The sequence below is a fragment of the Triturus cristatus genome, chromosome 5_2, assembly GCF_964204655.1.
Source record: "Triturus cristatus chromosome 5_2, aTriCri1.1, whole genome shotgun sequence".
Classification (NCBI taxonomy): domain Eukaryota; kingdom Metazoa; phylum Chordata; class Amphibia; order Caudata; family Salamandridae; genus Triturus; species Triturus cristatus.
Window position 1 is genome coordinate 724765867 of NC_140588.1, and position 15909 is coordinate 724781775.

Genomic DNA, 15909 nt, shown 5'->3' on the forward strand with positions numbered 1-15909 from the left:
GCAGTAGAGGGGACCTGCATGCAGAGGCTGCATCCGACGTCAGGGGGTACGAGAGGCAAAACGACAGTGGACTCGGTCTCTGGAGGGCTGGGGGACCACGCTGCCACCATTGGCCCACTTCAGCTCGGGCTTGGAGAGACGAGTGCAGTGGGCCTTTCCGGTGTTGGGTTTTGGCAGTTCAGAGTCCTCTCAGGTCTCTTTGGGTGCCTGCAGGATGCAGGGAAGCAGTTCTACTGTTCCAATGGAGTGCCTGCCTTTTGACATAAGTGCTGGAAATCCTCGCAGGCTTTTGGAGGCACAGCAGCTTACAGGATGAGTCAACTTTGGCATAATAGTTGAGAACAGCAGACACGCCTACAAGGTTGGAGCCAACGCAATTACTTCTGCCACAGTTCTTGCTTTTCACTGCTCTCCAGTCCTTCTACTTCTTTTAGTCAGTAGGATATCATTTCCTGGTGCCATGGCTCCCCTAAATACAAATTTTTGGGACATTAGGGGCTCTAGGGCAGTAGCCAATGGGCTACTAACCCTCAGGGGACTAAGCCCTCTTTATACCACTTCCTGGGGAAGTGGGTATAACCCAGTCCCAGAGATCCAAAATTTGTCATCACCAAGATGGTCACTTGTGAAAAGTTGCATCCACTTCAGGTAGCCCAAGGGTTCAAGGGTAGTGCTAGCCTTAGGGTGGAAGCTCCTTTCTTGCCAAGCTAATTTTCCAGCCTCTCCAGGTGCCAAAGGGCTCTGGACAAAGGGATCGGTTTCCTCTCCTATGAGAGAATCCAGATTTGCAAACCAAAGACAGTGAGCCTCTTTGAAGCTCCCCAGCCCTGGAATGCTAAGCACTCCCTGCTTGAGCAGGCTTGGTTTATGGCCCCCGAAAGCAAAGACCCTAACCCTTGGGGGTCTGCTGGAAGACTGTGTTATTGGAGGGTAAAGAAACAGAAAGAGTTAATACCAATGCCATCCAGAAACCCAACTTCAGGCATTTGACCATTTGTAGACGGATTTAGCACATCCAATGTGTACAGCTGAAGAAAGAATTTCCAGGTGAAGTTGACACACTGAATTGGAGACTTCACATGTGGCAGGTTATTCATAGTGATGTAGCACAACATTTATTCCTTTCATCTGTAGGGGTGTATCATAGTCTCGAGTAGTTCGCACCCACATATATTCCTTTGTTGCATTAACCTGAGACATTAGAACATGGACTGTAATAACCTGAAGTGTGGTGTATTAGGGACATTTAATGTAAACATGAAGAAATCAACATTGAAACTAGATCCATTTAGTTGAAAACATTAACGTGTAGAATTTGTGTATGCTGCTGACAATTATTCACATAATTGATGTGGTATGTAACATGTCAATTTAGAAGTGTTCAGTAAAGGGTATTCATTTTATATGTAATTTCATAATGCCTACATGCTATTTCCTTATGTTGGCTGATTTCTATAGGCCTGAAATGTTTTACACTGGAAGCTCTTGCATTAGATTTAATAGTTGAATTTCATGTGCATGTTGGATTTGTTCTTTCTCACGTTTCTGTTGCAGGTGGAAGAATCATCTTTCTTAGTTAGAATATTGTCTTTGTTTTAGGAGTTGGGCTTAGGGAGAAGTGGATACATTTAGCATGGATATGGATAGTGGAGAACTGGTGTACTTTCTCATCGGAGCAATCCTGGGAATCAAGGTCATCTCAGCAAAGCCTGGGAGCATCGCTGCCTAATGGAAAGTTAGTTATGAGGAGGTGGCCTGACCAGATGGCGTGATTTGCAAAGCACCCTGGGATACTACCTGTGGTATTGATGTATCATAACTAGGGAAAGTGTCCGGGGACTTCTGCCTTACCTGAGAGAGAGAACATCTTACAACAAGCTAAGTGGCTTTATGCTACTTGACCCAACTGATGTGAAGAGACTTCTTAGGAAGGCTTCACACGCTGACACCTTAACTGATCCTGCCTTGGGAAATGCTATGTAGGGATGTCACGTTAGTGCTAGAGTAGGTACAGCTTAATGCTTTATACGCATGACGTTCCGATGAAGGGGAATTTGGATGTCTACTCAATAATCTTTTGTAGCCTGATTCTTGAACTAATCATCTTGTGCATATTGCACCTTTTAACTTCATCCATAGATTTGGCTGTGTATTAGTTCCAATGTATTTCCACACCCTCACTTTGAGGTTCCTGTACGTCCAGTTATTTTTGGCTTTGTAATAAACCAACTAATCTTAATTGGGAGTCTGTGATTCTTAAAAGTCATAGTAAATTGGAAGTGAAATGACTGATTTGCTAACGATTTCTCTCCCCCCCCCACACTTTCACGCTGATAAAAAAAAAACATCGACCTGAGGATCCAGAGCAGATCTAGAACATGGAATCCGGCTCCTTCAATAGTTTGGAAGACACATACGCATCAAATGTTGAAACTACTAGGGTTGAACTTCCATCAGCAGAGAGTGCAGAAGGATCTAGTATTTGCAGTGATCTGGTGGATGAATGTGGAGCTGCTGCATGTATTAGGAGCAGGAACAGAGACATTTAGGGAAGTGGCAGATAGCTGGGAAGCCCCAGACTAACTGGGACCAGAGGAACACAATTATAGGAGTTCATTGGGCTTTGATGCAGGATTACTTACTTATGCCTTCTGCCCCTCCTGGGTTATAGGCCATCAACCAGGACTCCAGTAAATTCCCAACTACCTTTGACAGGGTCCCCTATGAGATTTCACATACACTCTGCACAACTGCCTGACACAAGCAGGTGTAAGTAACAGATATGTATGTTGGAATTGCCAGGCTGCATTGGATGAACCTGCCTAGCCTGCGCTGACAGTTCTCTATTAGGTCAAATACCACTCACCTACTGCACTATGTCTGTCCAAAGAGCATGACTCTGTCTAAATATTCTCTAGTGTCTTATCCTTCCCTGCTTGGTTTCTAGTTCATGCGTCCTCACATGTTGATGCAGGTTTTTGTGCCGTAGGGGGTGGAATGTTCATTGAGATGCAGCATGTTCTTCCACAGCCATTGACATTTCAATATGGAAATAGATACACATTGCTATCAACTATATGTATTTGTTTTTAATTGATTTTGGATAAATTGACTCAAGTGTCCCAAATACAATCATGAACTTATCATGAAAAATACATAATTCTATACTGAAATTCTTGATTTTTCTTTTTTCCAGTAAATGTAAGTTTGATCTGTAACTATCACATATGGACACATTCTGCCTTATGTGCCTATCCATCACCACTGCATGAGAGTCATATTTATTACATGTCAAATATTTCCATCATCATCAGGTCAGTGTTGGGCACCAACCTATAAATATTATGACAAAAATTACCACCACCTGTAGTTAGGAACACAGGTAACCCCAGATTTGCTTCTGCGTATTTCTGCCTCTTCAGTGAAGTATAGCTCAGTTCCTACAATGCAGTAAGCATGGGATCACAAACAGATCCTTTGGATATGCTCAGACATGGGTCCTGAACTCACTGTGACATAGGAAACAAGTGATACCTCACTGAAGAGGCCTAAATAGGCCAACACCTGTCTGGGTTGCTTGTGTTCCTATTGGAGGGGACTAGACTTGGCAGTCAAGGCTGGGCTGCTCCTATTAGAGTTGGATGAAGACTGACTTGAATATCATGGCTTAGATGGTTTCTGTCTGGAATGGCATGGCTGGTATCTATCTAGAATGGCTTAGTGGATATAAATTGATGATTGGGATGCAACCCAATTAACTGCCAGTGTCTAAGATTTATTTTATGCATTCCACCCATCACATTTTTGTTTTTCTCAGTGCACTGCCCTGAGCGTGCCTGTTATACCCAAATGTGGGTCTCATGCCTACTGTGTGGTAGGAATTAAGTTATAACTCACTAATGTGACCTAAATAAGCCAATGACAGCCTGAGGTTGTTTGTGTTACTGGAGCCTGGCCTGCCAGTTCATACTGGACTGTCCTAGCTCTAGAACAGTCACCACTCAGACCTCATGGCCAGGCATGCTCTGACTACTGCCTCCAGGATCCAAGATTCCTCTGAACTGGACTGTCACACCCTGGAGTCCAAGACTGAGTCGACATGTATATGAGGTGGACATGAACTGATGCCCCCCTTACATATCAGCTGCAATATACCTAGACTCCTGAGTGCAACCAACCATTATAAAGGAAATCTCAAATGTGAGCTGGAAGTCTCAATACTGAAGTTTGAAAATAAGCATTCAAGCACATGAAGTGGAATGGCCTGTTTCTAGAAGTGTCAGGCTCTCTGGCTGTCAGACTCTGAGCATAAATGCACCTGATGTAGAAGATAGAGTCATCCCTTCTAACCCTATTGAAACCCACATCATCCTGTTGCTGATAGTCCCTTATTCAACTGAGAATGCAGCATGGGAAAGCAATCAAGTGTGATCTGTAATGCAATGTGATTCTCGGATTCGCACTGCAATGCAGAATCATACTGTCCACATTCCAGCCCATGCAGAATGTGTGTATGTGTGTGGTCAGGTCTGTGATCAGGTGGTGCTATCATAGGCCACTATATCAAAAAGACCAGGTGAGGTGTCTGAAAAAACGAAATTCAGGGCCACGATTTTATAAAGGGTCCATCTATGCACTATAAAATGTCTCTCTCGCTATCATTCACTTTTTTCCTCTCTCTCCCCTCTTCCATTTCTGACCTCATACTCTAACTCCCATCCCTCTAACCTGCATTGCTGCAGCAACCGTCCTTACCCTGTAACCACAGTGCTGTGGTGGCCTAGTTCTCTCATCCAAGAAAGCCCCACTGTCTCACCCTATCACTTTTGTATTGCAGTGACTCCACTGGACTGAGAGTGAGACCAGGATGAGGAGGGTAGCTGGGACAGATGGCAGGCACTGGAAGTGGGACAGAGACAGAGTGTAGAGGGTTGGAGAGGGTGACAGGGACTAAAAGTGTAAGAAAGATATGGACGGTGGCAGTTATTGGGAGTGTGACTGGGAGTATGTCATGAACAGGGTAGCAGGGACAGAAAGTGTGACAAAGACTAAGAGTGTAACTGAGATAGAGAGTCCTTTCTAAAATATATCTCCTGTGGTGGAATACCAAACAAAAAACGATTGCTTCCCGTATAGAATGTTCTATGTGATAAAGAATTCAATATGTGACAACTGAGTGTATGCTTAAGATATGAAATAGTCCCTCCCTCTAGCACTGCAATTCCAGCACTCCACAGGAGGTGGAAGGCAACATCCAGCAGCCAACAGCATGGCGTGAGAGGGATCTACTACTCTGGGTAGGAGTCAAAGGAAGCCCACTCTATACATATTTTAATGAAATGGTAAAGTTAGACCTAAAAATGTAAAAAGAAGAAACAACGGAATAGAAAAAAATCAATCACAAATAGTATTTACCAACGAGCCCAGGCACTGAACTACACTTAATTTTAATTTCCAGATATGATCAGGAAAAATGCCATCACTCACAGTTCAAAAGAGCCATTGGCAGAAGTGGCAGTCCCAATGACGCATGCTGTTTTAGGCAAAAATAAAATGGTGGTGACAGGCTTAGTTGAACAGAACAATAACTGAAGACAAATGAGAGAAAGACCCACTAGGTCTGTATTTACATATCTATATTTTATTTATGTCCTTTTTAGGTCGAGCCTGAGCCAACGCTCATGCGCTGCAATGGCGAGCTGTTGTAGCAGAGTATGGAAGAGAAGCCTCGCCCAATCTCAGCCCGTGTTTGTTATTGGCTTGTGTCTTTGTCGTTCATAAAGGCTGGCTTCTGATTCAGTAATTGGCTTGTTAGTCCCTCCTTAGTACCACCTTGTCTTCATTTGTTACCTAACATGGATAATGGCCCCTTTACTTCGCTTGTTACATGGTAAGTGTTCTTAAGTCCGTGGGTACTACTTTCTTTAATACGTTTTTACATGGGAGTAGAATCACCAATGCTGGCCGCCGCCTGCTGTCCCCTCCCACCGCTTACATTCAGCGCGCCTTGGGCGCTTTCTCTTTTTTTTTAAACAATCAGTCATGGTGGCCGCGCGTCTTGTTTTTGTTCCTGCGTCTCATTCCACTTCCTGGCGTGGCCATCCCTTCGACCACCTCACTTCCCCCTGTAATCCCCTCCCATTCCTCGCGTGTTTAAACTTCTTCTTAGAAGCACTCTTAAAAGTGTTCTTATCGATAAAACCGGCCGCTCACAAAGAGCAGTATGTTATCTGAATAGCATTAATCGAAACATGAACATTTACCGGGGATGTGTGGACTGTTCTGTAATTGACAACTGTACTGCAGCTCAGACCTGGTCTGTGACCTTCGACGCTTACTGACGCGGCTGCCTCAGAGACAATACCATATCACTGGCTGTAGGCCCATCCATCAGTAGTAGTAGAGCAGCCTTTCACTGAATCTGGACGGAGATGCCTGGCCCTTCCTTGTTGCCGTTTTTCCACTGGTGCTGCCCCACCCATGCAGTGTCACTTGTAGTGACCATCTGGCTGCCTGTATTAGCACTTGCAGACATGCTAGAGCTTTTTTTTGGTTTCTACGCGTTATTCCACTTCTTGGCTTGCCCGTCTCTCCCACGACCTCCCCCCTGCATTCTCCTTCCCTGCTCTTTGTGTTTTTAAACTTCTGCTTACAAACACTTTTAGAAGTGTTCCGCTCGATAAAACCGGCCCGCTCATATAGAGCCATTTCCACTTGCGCCGCCCCGCTCTTGTAGTAAAACCAAAGGGGATGATTGATGGAGTGTTGAACATTGCAAGCACTCACCCATAGTCAAGGGATCTGGGTTTAATCCATCATCATCCTTTAGCTCACTCCGCCACCCCAGTTCAGACATGGCCATATGCAAATCAGTCTGACCCTGTGCCTCATGGGAACAGTCCAGCCCGAACTGCCAAGCCATGTCTTCCCTGGACCGGAAACAAGCATCCTGGGACCGGTTTCTGGCTAATCAGCCGTCATCAGCCAGGCTAGCTTGAATCCAGTGGCAAAGTGAGAAAGCGACCCACGTCTGGGCATACCCTGTCAACTTAGGGCGAACAAAGCAAAACCAAAGGGGATGATGGACGGAGTGTTGAACATTGCAAGCACTCACCCCCAGTCAACTCATATAGGTTTAATCCATCATCATTCTTTAGCTCACTCCGCCACCCCAGTTCAGACATGGCCATATGCAAATCAGTCTGACCCTGTGCCTCATGGTAACAGTCCAGCCCGAACTGCCAAGCCATGTCTTCCCTGGACCGGAAACATGCATCTTGGGACCGGTTTCTGGCTAATCAGCGGTCATCAGCCAGGCTAGCTTGAATCCAGTGGCAAAGTGAGAAAGCGACCCACGTCTGGGCATACCCTGTCAACTTAGGGCGAACAAAGCAAAACCAAAGGGGATGATGGACGGAGTGTTGAAAATTGCAAGTACTCACCCCCAGTCAACTGATCTGGGTTTAATCCATCATCATTATTTAGCTCACTCTGCCACCCCGGTTCAGACATGGCCATAAGCAAATCAGTCTGACCCTGTGCCTCATGGGAACAGTCCAGCCTGAGCTGCCTTGCCATGTCTTCCCTGGACCAGAAACAAGCCTCCTGGGACCGGTTTCTGGCTAATCAGCCGTCATCAGCCAGGCTAGCTTGAATCCAGTGGCAAAGTGAGCAAGGGACACACGTTTGGGCAGACCCTGCCAACTTAGGGCAAACAAAGCAAAACCAAACAGTGACAGTGACCTGGCTGCCGTGAGCATCCTTGCAGATCACTGGTTTATCTTCGGTGCCTGACACCAGCCTGACGCCTCTCAGGGCAGTACCGATGGACACTGGACAGATTGCCGCTATCATGATGCCAGTCTGCACTCAGCACCGGTTGTGGCAGCGGGATGTTTTTAATTTTCCTGCCAGTCCAGGCCCCCATGTACTGCTGCTGTAAATTATACGACAGTGTCCGCCCTGAACTTGCTCGTATTGTTGCCTTATTCTATGTAGGAGGAGGGGCGGGGGTAAGTATTTCCAGTCATGGTGAGAGCAGAGCCACACAGCAGAGCTCTCAAGACAGCATAACCACCACACCAAGAGCTCCGTTTTGTTAACACTACAAGGAAGGGGCTTCACAGATTTTTCGTCAAGCTTTCCTTTGCCCAGCCTACTTCCGAGTCAAGTCTAGGTAGCTCTCAGCAGCCCACTTAGTCTCTCTAAGCAAGCAGTGCTTTCGTTGGCCACATCATGATGCAATAAGAATGATGCGGCTTGCATGTTTTGCTCAAACGTATCCCCCACTGGTGAGCAGTTGTGCACACAGTCAGCAGATTTGCCGCTGGCAAACTCAATTGTTGCGCCCTCCTTGAGCAGACAAGTGATCTTCCCGCACCGTGCTCACCCTACTGTGGCCATGTTGACCCCTCACTGTGCTCTCCCTACTATGGGGCAGAGTCATGCTGGCAGGAATACGGCGGAGTCAGCTCATTTTCCAGCCAGGGCAGACATTGCCGGGGCCCACCGTAGATCGTGGACAATCCTACGATCGTACACTGCATTGAGCATTTGCTAAACTTGAAGAAAGACCTCTCTTACTGCACTGGAAAAGCTCGCAACAGTACCCCAGAAGTGACCATACACCTAAGGACAGACTTTGGAAAGCAGAGCAAGTTCTATGTTAAGTGAGTTGTATCCTCCACTCGTTACTGCAATTATGCAATGGGATTTTGTATGATGACTCGCCTGAACCGACAGACTTTGCTTCAAGTTAAACACGCCTCAGGGATCTTGTCTTCAGAGGAAGGAGTTGGAGAGTAGGGTCAGGAACTCACCCTCTGCACCCTCTTCCTGTGCTCTCCCTGTGAGCATACGAGGCAGTTCTAACTTCATTTACAAAGCGCCTCAAAGTCATCCCTGGGTATTTTGGTGCTACAGTGCATATAGCATAACCCTTCACATTCCCAATGAAATAGGAGCTCCAAGATATGGTGCAGTTTTTGGACTATTAAAGGTAAAATACTAACAAATATTTCAAAGTTAAGAGTGGATAGATTGAGAAGGTTTGTACCAGGCTTTAAACCTATTATCTGAACACAGATTTGCATGTATTACCTAAGATAGGCAAGCTGTTGTACCAAAGATGGCCCATGATACATTGTGTTGCTGTAAGTATGGTTCACGGCCGATAATACAGTTGTTCAAAATGATCATTCTAATGAGGATTTACTCATCATCTAATCTCTGATCATATTGAGCCCACTTGACTTTAGTTGATTTCCTTAAATTGATATCCAGTCTTATTCTCCGGCTCGTCAGTTTGATTTTATTTTGTAGGAGTATTATTGATCCTCATGAAGGCTGGGCCACTAATGTATGTACCTTGAGGAGCCACAGATGCATGCAATGCAAAGAACTATGGATGAATGTAATGTAAAAGGGCCACTGATACATGGATTTGGAGTTACCACTAATGCATGTACTGCTTATGGCCACTGATAGAGGTCCAAGGTGGGACTAAGGAGGCTGCATGCACTCCACCTCTTCTTAGCTTGGAACATGTTTACATAGAATGAATGAAGTGATGCAACTGCAGCGAGTTGCAGTTTTGTAACAACAGCCCATATGAAAAGTGTTAGACCTGGGATTTCTGGTTGGCTAAGGCTTGCGCCAAAGCCAGGCAGAAACCACCACTCTAGTCAGGGCAAGGAAGTTACACGCCAAAGATAACCCCTGCTCACCCCCTTGGTAGCTTGGCACGAGCAGTCAGGCTTATCTCTGAGGCGATGTGTAAAGCGTTTGCGCGCGCACCCAGCAACAACACCCAAGGCCCACCACAAAGGAAACTCCACACAAGGTATTCTATAAAAATAACCTTTGTATTATACACAACACATTAGATAAAAACACACACTTTACAATGTGCCAACAGGCACGGGCAGAATTTACAAGGGATTATATATATATACAGGGGACAGGGCCACGTGGACCACTGTCCAGAATTAGCACTTTTAGATATTCAGCACACAAAATATATAAAATCACTGTAGCACAAAAATAATCTGTATAGCACACAACCAGTTACTTACTGGTATCGGGGAAGTACCACCTACGTAACCCTAACTACTTTAGGAGACTGTCACGCAGGGAACTAGAACCTCACTAGCACCACCTGTACTAGGAGAAAGCAACAACCACCTACGTATCACAATACCTGTAGGGGTAATAGAACGTTACACATGATGCATCACATTCAGAGGTGTATGGAAGGAAAACACATGATGCCTAAAACATTCAGAGGTGTAGAGCAATGGCACATGACGCATCAAAACACATTCAGAGGTGCAGGTAGGAACACACATGATGCATAAAACATTCAGAGGTGTAAAAGCAATGGCACATGATGCATCAACACACATTCAGAGGTGCAAGTAGGAACACAATTGCGCAAAACTCCTATGCCACCACCTGTGGCAGTCCCTGGGCCAACTGGCCTGGAAGGGGCTAGGACGCCCTGCGTTCAGCAAAGTCAGGCTGCGCCAGCTGCGCAGACTAGAACAAGAATGGTCCCCCACCTAAACGTGGCAGCTGCCCACTAAGTGCTGGGCAGCTGGAAAACGAACTTCAGGCACTCTGCGTGCCTCTGGAGCCCTCTCTGGGCTCTGACCATTAAAAATGCCCTCTGGAGCCTTCGTGGCTCAGCACAACGTTGGAGCCTCACTGGGCTCGAGAAACAATCGTGCTCCCCTTCGTTTGGAGCCTCGTGGGCCCAAGACAGCCGGAAATGCCTCCAAGAGCCTCGCAGGCTCTAAACAAGAAATGCCCCCGTCGTTGGAGCCTCACGGGGCTCGGAAAGAATGGTGCCCTTCACGCTGGAGCAGCCCACTGCCTTCTGGGGCCGCTCCGGTGGCCACTACTCGGCCAGGCAACGTTGGAGCCTTCCCGGGGCTCTGACACGGCCCCCGCACCCCCAGCGCATGCGCGGAGTCCCCCAGCCCTGCTACACACTCACCGGGCTGATCGGGGACTCCCGCGTTGTCTCTCCTCCCGGCGGACGCCGAGGCTTCCTTGCAACGCGGAGGGGCAGGCACCGACAATGTGCCTCGCGCCCCCTCCGCACCAGCTCCGGCCGCACTTCTCCTCGCTCGGGTCCAGCGCGGGGTAGGCTCCCGCCTGGATCTTCACTGCACAGGAGCGCGGGGTAGGCTCCCGTCCGCTTCCTGCTTCCGTCTCGGGACCCGCCCCCAGGCCTGCCTGACTTCCGTCTGAAGCCCGGCCGCGGCGGTGAATTCCTTGGCAAATGAGAGGGGTAGGCTCCCTCGCCAGCGAGCACAACGGCGGGGTGGGCACCCGCCGAACTTGGCAGACACCGTCAGGATCGCGGGTTGGGCACCCGCTATCAGATTCCCAAGCGCTCACAGCGCTATAAAGCAACACAGCGCTCCCAGCGCTATGAAGATAGCAAAGCCCAGAGAAACAGCGCGCACAGCGCTCCCAAGTCCAGGAAGCGCTCCCAGGCGCTACAAGCAATGTCCAGCCACAAAAAAAAGGTCCCTCAGAGAGCAGGGGGCAAAGGCTGGGCCCAGAGCCAGCTCACAGGGCCCTCCAGCAGGGAGGCAGTCCCCAGTGGCGGTCTCTCCTGGCGCCCAGCAGCAGCAGGCCCCCCCTCAAGTGGATCCTGCAAGAGAACAACTGTAAGGGGACACAGCCCCTTTTTTATACAGTCAAATCCTTTGTCTAAGGTGCAGGGAAGGGGCGAACCAGTTCCAACAGGTTCCTGAGCACTTTGTTTTGCTCAGCCCCTCTCCCTATTCACTGGCAGGGCTAGGGTCATTAGACGCACCACAGGGGCCGGCGCCAGCATTGTGTGGGGGAAGCCCTGTCCTATTCAGGACCCAGGTACACTCCTCCCCAGCCATCAACATGCTAACTCCCCATTCACCACTGGGTGACTCCTCCTGACTCTGGGGAATTCCCTAGTCCGTCACCTGACCTCACCAGCCAATCGCCAGACAAGCCACACATTTCAGACTGCACACTGAAGTGCCCACTTCTAGAAGTGGCACTTCCACACCAGGTACATGCACGCTGCACACATCAACGCGCAGCATTCACTCCCACGAGTCCGCACATACCAAACACGGGCCTGCACACCCCACGCATCAGGAACTACCGGGACACATACATTCCCCCATGCATTCCTATGGGAGGGCAGGCCAACCTCAACACACGCACGCACTTTACCCTGGGACACAGCGGTAAAGTGCGCCAAAGTCAATAAAATCACTAAACCAAGTCACCATATTAAGCAAAAAGTTTCGGGGTGAACCGGCCAGAAGGGCCAAGTCCAACACAACCCCCTTCCAGCCAAAACGCAGGGTAGGCCAATCACCACCGTGATGGACTTCCCTGCTTGGGGCGATAGAACACGGACGCGGGCCCGCCACTGCCGGGACACCCTCCTGTTCTACGCCACGGTGAACCCCTGGGGTTTCTTCTCAAACCACTCTCCGGACCAACTGGGCTACCCCACTGGTACTCCCAAGCTGTCCGCGGCCAAGACCAGGCCCTAGGCCACCCAGGTGCCACTGGTCCTTGCCTAACCACAGAGTGGGGGGTAGTAACCCCTGGCACATAGCAGCCATTCTCCACTCTACCCCTCATCAGGGCAGTTCTAAACTGCCACTGATCCTCCAGCCTAGGGTCCGTACCCTCAGGCTGACCAAAAGTCACGGGTGAGGCTCTCCTCCCCCTACCTCTTCTCCTAGGGTTCCGCCCTCTCCTCCTTTGAGAGGCACCCTCGTAACATACCTCCCCAACCAGCTCAGGACCCCTCCCTGAGAACTGGTCTACCAACCTAGGGTTTAACCCCTCAGGTTGCACCGGGGTCAGAGGTGGGCTCTCCCACCCTCTGCACCCCCTTCCAGAGTCCTGCTCCCTACCAACTGGGGCGGTCCCCCTGGAAGAAGAACCGGTCAGGACACTGGTTACAGTAGTCAGACCCTTCAGGTCAGGCTGCTCCTGAACCTGGCCTTCCAACCTCCGGTCTAAAACCTTCGGTGGAATAATTGCCTGGCACTCCAGGACTTTTGGGGACTTGCACACCATCCCCCCGAGAGTAACATATGCCCCATATGTTGCATGACCGTCTGCCTGGCGCAGATCTCCCGTCCCCTGTCCACCTGACAGTGCGCGAAGATCCCCCAGGCCAGACGTGTAGTCGCCATGGTCACTTCTAGGAGACTCAGCCCTCCCGGCTGGTCTCTGACCCACTGGCTCCTCCACCGGGGAACACAGCCCCATGCCACTCCTCTCGCTGGACTTCTGTACCCTCCCTACTGGAGCGGTACTGCCAGACACTAGAACCACAGGAGCCCTGCTTACAGGCGCTCCAGGTCCTCTACTCACTAGGTGATCCTCCTCAAATGGGCTAACAGGACAGCCTAGGTCCCCAACTTGGTGTTCCCTCATGAAACCACCCAAGTCCTGAGGCAGGGTTTCGTACGTCCGGGGACCCTCGGTCACCCACTTACTCCCGCTCCACTGAGCCAGGCCGTAAGCCCCTACACCCTCCTCGCTACACTGGGACCTAGCTGGGCTACACGGAGCCTCTTCCACCACGCTGGGCTGGAAGGTACCTGAACCACAACTTGAGTCACTCCCTAATGACTCCAGCGAACCTTTAGCGCTTTCCCAGCGCTCCGCTTCCTCTGCCAGCGCCCAAGGACAAAAGTAGTCATACCTCACCAGGTGCTGGCGCAACCCTGGAGAACAACTACTGAGCATCTGCTCTTTGACAATCATTTTGAGCACTATATCCAAATCCTCTTCCGTGTTGACCTCCAGCCAGTCCCACAGTGCCTCATGACAGTCATCCACAAACAACCCCCACGACTGGTGAGACGGTTTTCTACTGCCCCTGAACTTCAACCTATACTCCTCCTCTTGGGAAACAGGTACCAGACTCGGGGAACTGGGCGTGGGACTTGTCGCACGGGACTCTATTTCGCTGCCACCACTGGACTCAACCCTCCCTGGGGAGCCCAGAAAACTACGACTGCGCGCAGGCGATAATCTACTCTCCAGCACTGATTTCTCCCTGGCGAAGGCCCTCTCAGCCTCCGCCATCCTCTCCTGCGCTAAGACCCTCTCGGTCTCCAGCTTTTTCTCTGCCATCGTCAGCTGCGCCATCCCCCAGGCATGCTCTAACCTGAGCTTCTCCATGGCCAGCTGATGCTCCCTCTCTTCCCTCCTATCCACCCACTCCTCTGGGGACAGGGAAAGGGATGGGGTGCTGCTCCTGACACTGGACCCAGCAAGGGACTCCCTATCTATGGGGTCTCCACTCTCTACTGACGTCCCTGTCAGGTAACCTTCCTCCTCCTCAGATTCCTCAGGGCTCCCCTCAGACCCACCACCCTCTCGGCGTGCGGCCCGGGCCCTATCTTCCTCGCTGCGCTCTCGCTCCCACTCAACCTTTTGCCAAGTGATCAGGTTGTCCCTCAGTTTGGACTGGGTATCTAACTCACCCACCTCTATGTCCCTCTCCTCACAGAACCTTACCAGCTCCAACCTACTGTACCTAAACAGACCACAGAAGTTAAAAGCAGGCTCCATTTTGGCGGACGTTCCTGAGAAGAGTTCAACACAAGGAACCTGGGGGTCGGAGCTACACAGGAGTACACAATTCGCAAAAGGTTTCAGTGAGCTCTCTATCCTGGAGAACTCACACTCACTGTCTAGTGCCCCACACACCATCCACACACAACCCTCCCCTCGGACTGGTAAGGCAGTTTCTACCACCCCTGATCCCTCAACCTGACCACCACGTGACACAGGTACCAAACTCTGGGCGCAGGGCGGGGGACAAATGTGCTGGACACAATTACACAATGATACCTTCAGGGGAAATAAAGGAACTTCAAAAACAATAATCCCTAAAATGTGATTTATCTAATGCAGAGTTTTGTGGTGTAGCCAGTCGCTGCTGCGGTACAGCGCAAACGCAAGTCCAAATCCCACCGCTGATCACCAATGTTAGACCTGGGATTTCTGGTTGGCTAAGGCTTGCGCCAAAGCCAGGCAGAAACCACCACTCTAGTCAGGGCAAGGAAGTTACACGCCAAAGATAACCCCTGCTCACCCCCTTGGTAGCTTGGCACGAGCAGTCAGGCTTATCTCTGAGGCGATGTGTAAAGCGTTTGCGCGCGCACCCAGCAACAACACCCAAGGCCCACCACAAAGGAAACTCCACACAAGGTATTCTATAAAAATAACCTTTGTATTATACACAACACATTAGATAAAAACACACACTTTACAATGTGCCAACAGGCACGGGCAGAATTTACAAGGGATTATATATATATACAGGGGACAGGGCCACGTGGACCACTGTCCAGAATTAGCACTTTTAGATATTCAGCACACAAAATATATAAAATCACTGTAGCACAAAAATAATCTGTATAGCACACAACCAGTTACTTACTGGTATCGGGGAAGTACCACCTACGTAACCCTAACTACTTTAGGAGACTGTCACGCAGGGAACTAGAACCTCACTAGCACCACCTGTACTAGGAGAAAGCAACAACCACCTACGTATCACAATACCTGTAGGGGTAATAGAACGTTACACATGATGCATCACATTCAGAGGTGTATGGAAGGAAAACACATGATGCCTAAAACATTCAGAGGTGTAGAGCAATGGCACATGACGCATCAAAACACATTCAGAGGTGCAGGTAGGAACACACATGATGCATAAAACATTCAGAGGTGTAAAAGCAATGGCACATGATGCATCAACACACATTCAGAGGTGCAAGTAGGAACACAATTGCGCAAAACTCCTATGCCACCACCTGTGGCAGTCCCTGGGCCAACTGGCCTGGAAGGGGCTAGGACGCCCTGCGTTCA

The 15909-nt window shown here is 49.5% G+C and overlaps 1 protein-coding gene across 1 annotated transcript in view; it reads right to left on the reverse strand.

Annotated features, from left to right (window-relative positions):
* Positions 1 to 15909, reverse strand: part of LOC146829181 (sodium/hydrogen exchanger 2-like) — a 615451-nt gene that overhangs the window by 34047 nt on the left and 565495 nt on the right. The window lies entirely within an intron of this gene.